This window comes from Cornus florida, unplaced genomic scaffold (genome assembly GCF_030987335.1).
Source record: "Cornus florida cultivar Cherokee Brave unplaced genomic scaffold, ASM3098733v1 CherokeeBrave_3.0.0_Hap2_Chr06, whole genome shotgun sequence".
NCBI lineage: Eukaryota > Viridiplantae > Streptophyta > Magnoliopsida > Cornales > Cornaceae > Cornus > Cornus florida.
In genome coordinates, this window is record NW_026775576.1 from 55,490,702 (window position 1) to 55,500,637 (window position 9,936).

At 36.1% G+C, this 9,936-nt stretch overlaps 1 pseudogene; it reads left to right on the forward strand.

The window, feature by feature from the left end:
- Positions 1 to 324: 324 nt before the first annotated feature.
- On the forward strand, positions 325 to 423 carry LOC132315259 (small nucleolar RNA R71; annotated as a pseudogene).
- The last annotated feature ends 9,513 nt before the right edge of the window (positions 424 to 9,936 follow it).

The following is a 9,936-nucleotide window of genomic DNA, read 5'->3' on the forward strand; positions in this document are numbered from 1 at the left end:
TGGTTAGGGAAGGAAGATACTTGGTTCGCCGAGTTTTGGTTAATCAAAAATTGATCAAACCTTTGAGATAAAAACTTTATTTCGACGGCTATTTCATTTGAATGGTCGACTTGATGTAAGCCAACACTCTTCCTACCTTGTGAATTTCTACCATTCTTGGATGAGAATGTTCTATGCAAAGAATTTTCACTCATGCTCTCATAAAGACGCCACACGTCATCCTCATGCCTATCAATGTATGAGCCACCCATGGAAGCATCAACCATACCCTTATAGTTGTCCGATAAGCTCTCAAAGAAGTATTGAACTAATTGCCATTTGGGCATGTCATGATGTGGACACTTCCTAAGCAATTCATTGAAGCGTTCCCATGCCTCATGAAACGTTTCTCCATCCCCATGTGAAAATTCTCGAATTGAGGTTCTCATAGCATTGGTCTTTAAAACCAGATAGTACTTCTTCAAGAACTCTTGTTGCATTTCTGCCCAAGAAGTGATTGAAAAAGGCCTAAGATTGTTAAACCAATACTTTGCCTTATCTTTTAAGGTGAATGGAAAAAGTTTGAGTCTTAAAACCTCTTCCGGCATGTCCGTATATTTTACGGTGGAACATACTTCAAGAAACTCATCCAAATACTTGTAAGGTTCTTCACTTGGAAGTCCATGATAGTTAGGAAGCATTTGAAAGGTTTGTGGCTTAATTTCATAATGATATGCTCTAAATGGAGGCAATTGGATACATGTAGGTGCATTATACTCGTTAGGCACATAATGGTCTCTTAAAGCAAAAGGTGGATTAGCTACTTGAGGTGCAACATGAACACTTTGGTTTTAAATTCCTTGATTGATGATGGGAGGTTGTGGAGCATATATTGGCCTTGGCATTCTATATGGAACTTGGCCTTGTTGTTGTGGTGGGTGGTGAATGAATGGCCTAGGCATGCCTAATGATACTTGTATGTTCTCATTGTGCACATTTAGATGAAGAATACCTTGTTGGTTTATGTGACCAAGGTCCTCAACATGATCATCATTATGGTCATCCATTGATAGATTGGTTCTATTTGAACTTCCTCTTCCCCTAGGATTTCTAACGATGGATTCAAGATACAAATCAAGAGGGACAAGAGTGGGTCTCAATGAACGACGTCCATGCATGCACAATGCAAAACACAACAAGCACAAAGAATGACAAATATTATGCCTTCACAACAATGTAATTAGATTTCTTCCACAAACACTTAATTCATACTCCCATACTTTAACAACAATGATGCAAAGAACAATTAAAAACAAGCCTCCACGCGGGCCGACTATTTAACTAAGGGATTGAGTAAAGAAAATCTCACAAAGGTCCTTCAGCACTTCAACTCCAAATTTAAAGCTTAGTTTAGCAAATTTTTTAAAATTTTAGCTTTTTACTTTCTTTGCTTGCTTAAATGCTCATTTGCTTGCTTCCTCTCCAACAATGCACCTAGTTAAGTAAGAACAACACAATAAGTAACCAAAAAGAAAAATAAAAATAAAGTAAAGACACGATTAAAAGAGTACTAATCCTAATTGATTCCACAAATCTGATGTTGCCTAATCAAATCAATCAATCCCCGGCAACGGCGTCAAAAACTATGGTCGTCGTCCCACCATAAGCTTAAGAGTGTGAAATTTAAGGTGAGGGCCAAGAGTTTTACATTTATAGAAGCCACTACTACCTTCACTAAAAATATAGCTAGGGCAAGTGGGGATCATCCCAAGGGATTGTGAGGATCGAACAAGGTTGTGGAATCGCTATTAGAGCTAGTAGGTCGAATGATCAAACAATTGGTTGGTTGTTGATTAGAGAGCAACTAAATTAAACGAAGTGATAACAAAAGAATGCAACTAAGAGTAAGTAAGAGAGAGAAGAGTCTTGAGGTTTAGAGATCACCATCAAGCAATGCATTTCTATACCATTGACAAGTGACTAATGAGGGAAAATGATGTGTTGCAATATTGGTGTGTATGTGTGTGTTTGGTTGATTCAACAAGCAAGGATGACTAGTTAGCATGTATTGTCTAAACATCATGTGAAAGGCACAATATATCTAAGCAATAAAGCATATATTGCCTAAACAACATGTAAAAGGCACAATAGATCAAAACAAGTTATTAATCATTTCATTAAGCTCATAATCCAAATATAACACAAGGTTAGAGACATATGTCACTTGCATTCAAAAGCTTGGATCATCAAACAACAAGCATGGATTGTCCTCCTATTTAACACTACACTACAACTACACTACATCTACACGACTAACATGAAAATAAACTAGGGGAGAAGCACAATCCATCAAGGAATAAGTATGAACCATCAAGAGAACCACAAGAGCATTCCTTTAAGCACTATGTTTTGACAATCTCCAAATCTATAGCATCAATACACATAGACATGCATCAATAACACAAAATCTAGAGACAAGCACATGAACATCTATTCTAGCATACATAAACATATGAATAGAATGAAATGATCAATTGGAAGCATTAAACCACATAAATCATTGAATAAACAAAATCTATATATATATCAAAGTGTCAAAACATTAATTACAACACTAATCCCTCAATAATATACAAGATTAAGATATAGAAAGCATGCTTGGGGCTAACTCTAGCCCCAAGAGGATGTCTAGCCACTCATGGTGATGTTGCTCCAACCCTCAAGGGCTAACTCCATGGAAGAGATTTGCTCCTTGGTTGATGAAGAGTCTCCAATGGTGTCTCTAGCCTCCTCCTCCTCTAAGCTTACTTTCCAATAGAATAAACCCTAGAATTGTATATGTCACAAAAAGTGCATCATATTCCTTTTATAGGTAGGTCAAGCGACACACAAAATGAGCTGGGGTCGTGCAAAGAATATTCTCTAATGATTGGAAAGAGGACAGATTGCAAAAGCTAAAAATTTAACTTTTTCGCACTAGAGGAAGTTCAATCGATCGAAACTTGAACTTGGATCGATCGAACTGGCTGAGATCTATCGAACTTAGGCTGAATCGATCCAACTGGCTGAGCTTTTTGGGAAAAGACAAATCTGAGATATTTAGGGAGATATTTTTGGGAAAAGGACAAAAGTGGTTAATGGGTGGTACAGCTGTGGATAGGATTAATCATTTGAATAAGGACAAAGGTGTTCGATCGATTGAAGGGTGGTGTTGGATCGATCGAACTTTGGACTTTTTACTTTTAGGCCAAGGCTTGGATCTATCTTGAAGTGCTGAGATCAATCAGTGTTCGATCGATCGAACCTTGAAGTTGGATCGATCGAACTTTGATGCTTCCCACCTTTGGCTTCATTTGCTTTCTTCTTTCTCCACTTTGCTCCTTTCTTTGTTTAATTCCAGAATTGCTTCAATTAAGCTCCTATTTGGCTGAGTTAGCTTATTTTCGGGATAAGTGCCTGAAAATGGAAATAATATGAAATCAATCTAAAACGATAAAGTAAGATAAATAAAGGTGCTAGAATGCCTAAGCTTAAGGGGTTTAAATACGCACTTTTCAGCGCTCATCAGTTCGGACCACTTAACCTATGGTTTAAACCCACTTGGGTTGGGTTCAAGTCTAGAGAGGGAGATAGAAGGAAATGAAAAATTAATAACTTGCAAATGATCCAAATGGGGTATTTATAGAAACAGAAATGCTTTTCAGATTGGATGCGTCTTTCATCATTGGACACAACCATTGCAATAGGTTGCAATGGTTCACATGGTGTCTGTTCACCACTAGACACATCCATTCCAATAAGTGATAATGGTTCACATGGTGTTTGTTCACCAATAGACACATCCATTCCAATAGGTTACAATGATTCACAAGGTGTCTGTTCACCAATAGACACATCCATTCCAATAGGTTGCAATAGTTCACATGAATAGTTATGTCTGTTGGTTTTGAGTTGCAACCCTTTAGAAATAGATGCAACTCTTTGAAAAACAGATGCAACCATTTAGAAATAGATGCAACCCTTTGAAAAAAAACTAACTTTTAATTTAAATTCAAAAACTAACCACCCATTTAAATAAGCCCAGCCCAAAATTAAAGGCCCAATCCAAGATTCCATTTAGTAAAAAGAATAATTAGACTTTATAATTAGGCCTAAGCCCAAGCCCAAGCCCAAGCCCAAGCCCAAATTTGGCTTATTTAAATTTCAATTAGTTTTAACATTTTTTCCATATGGGACAAACACTTCCAACATTTTGCATACCCATTTAGGCTTATCAAAACACCACACTTTGGAGCTAATTTCTCATTCATCCGGAAACGGATTTGAAAAAAGTAAATATACCACATTCATCTCCTTACGGAAAGAAACGCGCTCATCTAGAGATTCGCAAAAATTATTAGCGGAATCTATTCCAAACCTTATCTAAAATTTATGTTTTTAATGCCCCCGTTTCCAACATATATATATATTTTCAGTGGATAAAAATTTATTGAGAAGAAATCAAAGAATAAAGAAGCCCCAAGGACATAAGCTACAGCAAGAGCCAAAGATCTAAAACAGATCAACATAAACATTCAACTAAAAGACAGATGCTAAAAATAAATGTAGGGGCGAACCCTAGCTAGTGCACACATAATTGAAAAATAAAAAATAAAAATTGCACAACAACAATGTTATCATTAATGAATTTACTGGGGAAAAAAAAAGTTATTATTAATGAAAATATATATTATCATAATAATAATATTTATAGGATCTAAATAAAACATATATAAAATTTAAAGTTTTAAATAGGGGTGGTAAAGTTTGACACGACCCATCAATACGACTCGAACATGACACGAGTCAAATGGGTTTGGGTTGACCTTAAATGAGTTCGTGTCATAAACAGGTCAACTTGATTAACCCATTTAGTTAATCGTGTCGTATTTGGGTTGAGGGGTTCAACCCATTTATACCCGTTTAACTATAAGTGTCATAAGTAAATTTCTATTTAAGTTCCAAAATAATTATCTAAACTTGTATCTTATAATTTATTCTTTTGTAGATTTAAGATTATTTAATAATTTTTTTGGATTGAAACTTATATTTTTCTGGTATTTAATGTTTGATCGAGTATTATTAATAATTTCAATAATAAAATATTTGATTTTATTAAACAGGTTATTTAATATTTGATTTTATTAAACAGGTCGGGTTAGTGTTAAATGTTTTTGTCATGATTATTAAACGGGTCGTGTTCGATTTGAACTATTTAGTAGAATACCCTTAAATCGACACGACACGTGAACACGAATTGCCACCCCTAGTTTCAAACAATCCTTGCAGACCGACAATTCGATCCGAATCAATTCAAACCTTAATGTTTGATTTGGTTTTACTTCAAAAATCCAATTAATTTTATAAATATAAAAGGAATGATACCCTTCATAGGTTTGATTTGGTTTTACTTACGAAATCTAATTAATTTCATAAATATATACATATCAAACGAAAACTTAAGAGTACTGGTGCTGCATGATAGCCAACAAAATATAAACACCAAAATTAGATACTATATAGAAATCAGGAACCAAATTAACCATATATACTTGTTTCAAGATTTCTGGACGAGGCCGTTTGACATAAACTCCAAATTGATGTAGTGAATATGTGGTTCAAGAAAAGCCTTTTAGGTCAAATTTAAATTTATAAAAACCATTACCAACACTACTACTAACGTAGCAAGAGTGAGTAGGGATCGTCCCAAGGGACTGTGAGGATCGAGCAATGTCATGGAATCACAATTAGGGCTAGTAGGTCGAGTGATCAAACAATTGGTTAGTTGGTTGATTAAAGAGCAACTAAATTAAACTAAGTAATAGCAAAAGAGTGCAATTAAGAGTAAGTAAGAGACAGAGATCTTGGGGTTTAGAGATCACCACCAAGCAATGCATTTCTATATCATTGACAAGTGATTAATGAGGGCAAATAGTGGGTTGCAATATTGGTGTGTATGTATTTGGTTGATTCAACAAGTAAGGATGACTAGTTAAGCATATATTGTCTAAACATCATGTGAAAGGAATAATATATCTAAGCTATGAAGCATATATTATCTAAACAACATGTGAAAGGCACAATAAATCAAAACAAGTCATTAATCCTTTCATTAAGCTCACAATCCAAATACAACACAAGGATAGAGACATGTGCTAATTGCATTCAAAAGCTTGGATCATCAAACAACAAGTATAGATTGTCCTCCCATTTAACACAACACTACAACTACACTACTAGCATGAAAATAAACTAGGGGAGAGGCACAATCCATCAAGAGATAAGCATGAACCATCAAGAGAATCACAAAAGTATTTTTTTAAGCACAATGTTTTGACAATCTCTAAATCCATAGCATCAATACACATAGACATGCATCAATAACACAAAATCTAGAGATAAGCATATGAACATCTATTTTAGCATACATAGACATATGGATAGAATGAAATGACCAATTGGAAGCATTAAACCACATAAATTATTGAATAAACAAGATCTATATATATCAAAGTGTCAAAACATCAATTATATCACTAATCCCTCAATAATACACAAGATTAAGATATAGAAAGCATGCTTGGGGCTAACTCTAGCCCCAAAAGGATGTCTAGCCACTTATGGTGATGATGTTCCAACCCTCAAGGGCTAACTCCATGGTTGAAATATGCTCCTTGTTGATGAAGAGTCTCCAATGATGTCTCTAGCCTCCTCCTCCTTTAAGCTTCCTCTCCAAGAAATGATATGAAAGTAATGTTGGCTCTCCCTTGAAAAAGCAATCCTTATACTTATATAGGTAGGTCAAAATGACACCCAAAATGAGCTGGGGTCGTGCATATAATATTTCCTAATGATTGGATAAAGGACAACTTTCAATGAGATGGAATTTTAACTTTTTCGCACTGGAGAAAGTTCGATCGATCGAAAGTAAGTGAGATCAATCGAACTTAGGCTGGATCGATCCAACTGGCTGAGCTTTTTGGAAAAAGATAAATCCGAGATATTTATGGGAGATATTTATAGGAAAAGGACAAAAGTGGTTAGTGGGTGGTACAACTATGGATGGATCAATCATTTGAATAAGGACAAAAGTGTTTGATCGATCGAAGGATGGTGTTGGATCGATCGAACTTTTGGAGCTTTATGCTTTTGGGTCAAGGCTTGGATCTATCTTGAAGTGCTGAGATCGATCATTGTTCAATCGATCGAACCTTGAACTTGGATCAATCGAACTTTGCTGCTTGCCACATTTGGCTTCATCTGCTTCCTTCTTTCTCCACTTTGCTCTTTTCTTTGATTAATCCCAGAACTACTTCAATTAAGCTCTTATTTGGCTGAGTTAGCTTATTTTTGGGATAAGTGCCTGAAAATGGAAATAATACGAAATCAATCTAAAACGGTAAAGTAAGATAGATAAAGTTACTAGAATACCTAAGCTTAAGGGATTTAAATTCGCATTTTTCAATGCTCATCAATTTCTTCATTTATTATAAGAAAGCTAAGAAAAAAATAAAATACACAGATACATATATTTAATAGATCATAACTGATTAAATTAAAATAAGTTAATTATAGAAAATATAAAACATGTAGGCTCCACTCCACCACATGGTATGATATTGTTCGCTTTGGGCCTGAGCCCGCACGGTTTTGCTCTTGGGCTTCACCCCAAAAGGCCTCATACAAATTGGAGATGACACACTTACATATAAGCACTTCACCTTTCCCTCTCCCAGGCGATGTGGGACTTGTGCACCCCTAACTCGCCAGTGTGGTAGCCTGACAGTGTCTCTCACACCTGCCCACGGCACACCCGCCCACGAGGTCATCACAATCCACCCCCCTTGGAGGCCCGACGTCCCCGTCGGCACATTTTCGGCTAGGTCAGGCTCTGATACCATTTGTAACGACCCACTCCACCACATGGAATGATATTATCTACTTTGGGCTTGAGCCCTCACTATTTTGCTATTGGGTTTCGCCCCAAAGGCCTCATACCAATTGGAAATGACACACTTATATATAAGTACTTCATCTTTTCCTCTCCCAGTTGATATGGGACTTATGCACCCATAACTCGCCAGTGTGGTAGCCTGACAGTGTCTCTCGCACCTACCCACAGCACACTCGCCCATAGGGTCATCACACCATCATTCGGATTGAATATATAGATCCTGTTTGGCTGGGAGGATAGGTTCTTTACGTTTTCTTGAAGTAGTGTTTGATGAGTAATATTTGATGATCATCAAACACTACTACAAGAAAAAAGTAAAGAAACCATAACCAGAATCATTCTCCACCCACGTAGCCAGAAACTGGAAAAGATAACTCCAAGATAGATGATGAGACGTCCAAAGACAAGTAACCGTGAATATGATCGTGTGTGTGTGTGTGTGTGTGTGTGTGTATACACACATATATATACACGTTAACACTAGCTTCATATATAAGCTAATTATAAGATGTTAGCTTCATATATAAGCTTGAATGTGGAGGAACGGACGGAGAGCAGTACTGCAAGTCAAAAAGTAGAGACCTAAGAGCATCTCCAATGCTAAAAGCTATTTTCGCAAGCCAAATCTATATTTTGACAGATGCTACAGTGTCAAAATGTTACATTTTAGCAATTCTGCTCCATTGGTGCATTTTATGCAAAATGCTATTTTTTGACACAACCATCATTCTTTTTCAACTACCATTCTCACCATTTATAATTGCATCAGTAATATTAATATTAGGCACATTCCAAGTCAAGTTACAGACATTAGAAGAAAGCTAAAATTAAACCTAATTAAAAAGAAGCAAAAATCTAAAATATCTAGTCAAAATAAATAAATAAATAAAATAATTTTTTTTCCATTATTTGTGAATTAATTTTTTTTATATAATTTTTTTTTCTTTTTTCAGAAAGTTATATTATATATATGTATATTATATATATTTGATTATATATTTTATTAAAAATATAATATTTTTAGGGAAAATCATTACAGCCTCCCCAATCGCCTCCATCTCTATTCTCATTCTCAACTCTGAAATTCCCCCCCCCCCATCTCTCTCTCTCTCTCTCTCTCTCTCTCTCTGCAACTGCAAACTACAAAATAAACAAGAATCAGATGTTCAAAACCCATATTGCAACAAACAAGGAGAGAAAGAGAAAGAAGAATCCGTTCCCTACCAAGAAAAACCAAAGTCAAGCCAGCTTCGCAAGAGAGGGTTACTGAGGACGTTGGAAGGAACGGCGACGTAGGATTAGAGGAGACGAAGATCTGATTTAACGGCCAGGAACCGTCAAGATCGAGATCAAGGTCCATCAGTAACCCTTTTTTCGTCATCGATTTTCTTCCTCTGCTACAGATCCGATTGTCCGGGAACTTTTCTCTTTCTATATTGCAACAGACAAGGAGAGAGGGAGAGAGATGTGAGTGGGTGACGATGTGATTCCACAGATAAATAAAGAAACGACGTCGTATTGGGAAATGAGAGACTTGCCAAAAAAAATTGGCAGCTACTATATGTGAGAAAATTTGAGAACCTGAAAATTTGAGAGCCCAAATAAGAGCCCACTAGAAAGGCCTTTTTTTACCCAACTCTCATATTTTGAATTTGAGAGGCCCAAATGAGAGAGCATTGGAGTTGCTCTAAGTTTGTTGTATAAGATATCTCATGGTATTTGTATCCTTAATTGTGGGATAAGAGATGAGGATTTAATTACCAAGTATTAGTTGTATGATTAATTTTCAGATTTAAAATTGACAAAAACACAAATATTTTTATAATTATAGAAATGCCTCTACTAAACTCTTAAAATTTCACAAAATGCCCTTGGAGCTAGGGGTGGGACTAAGGATGGCAAAATCTCCAAACCCGCCGGATCCCCGCCTCGCCCCGTTTAAGGCGGGTTTGGAAACCCTTTTG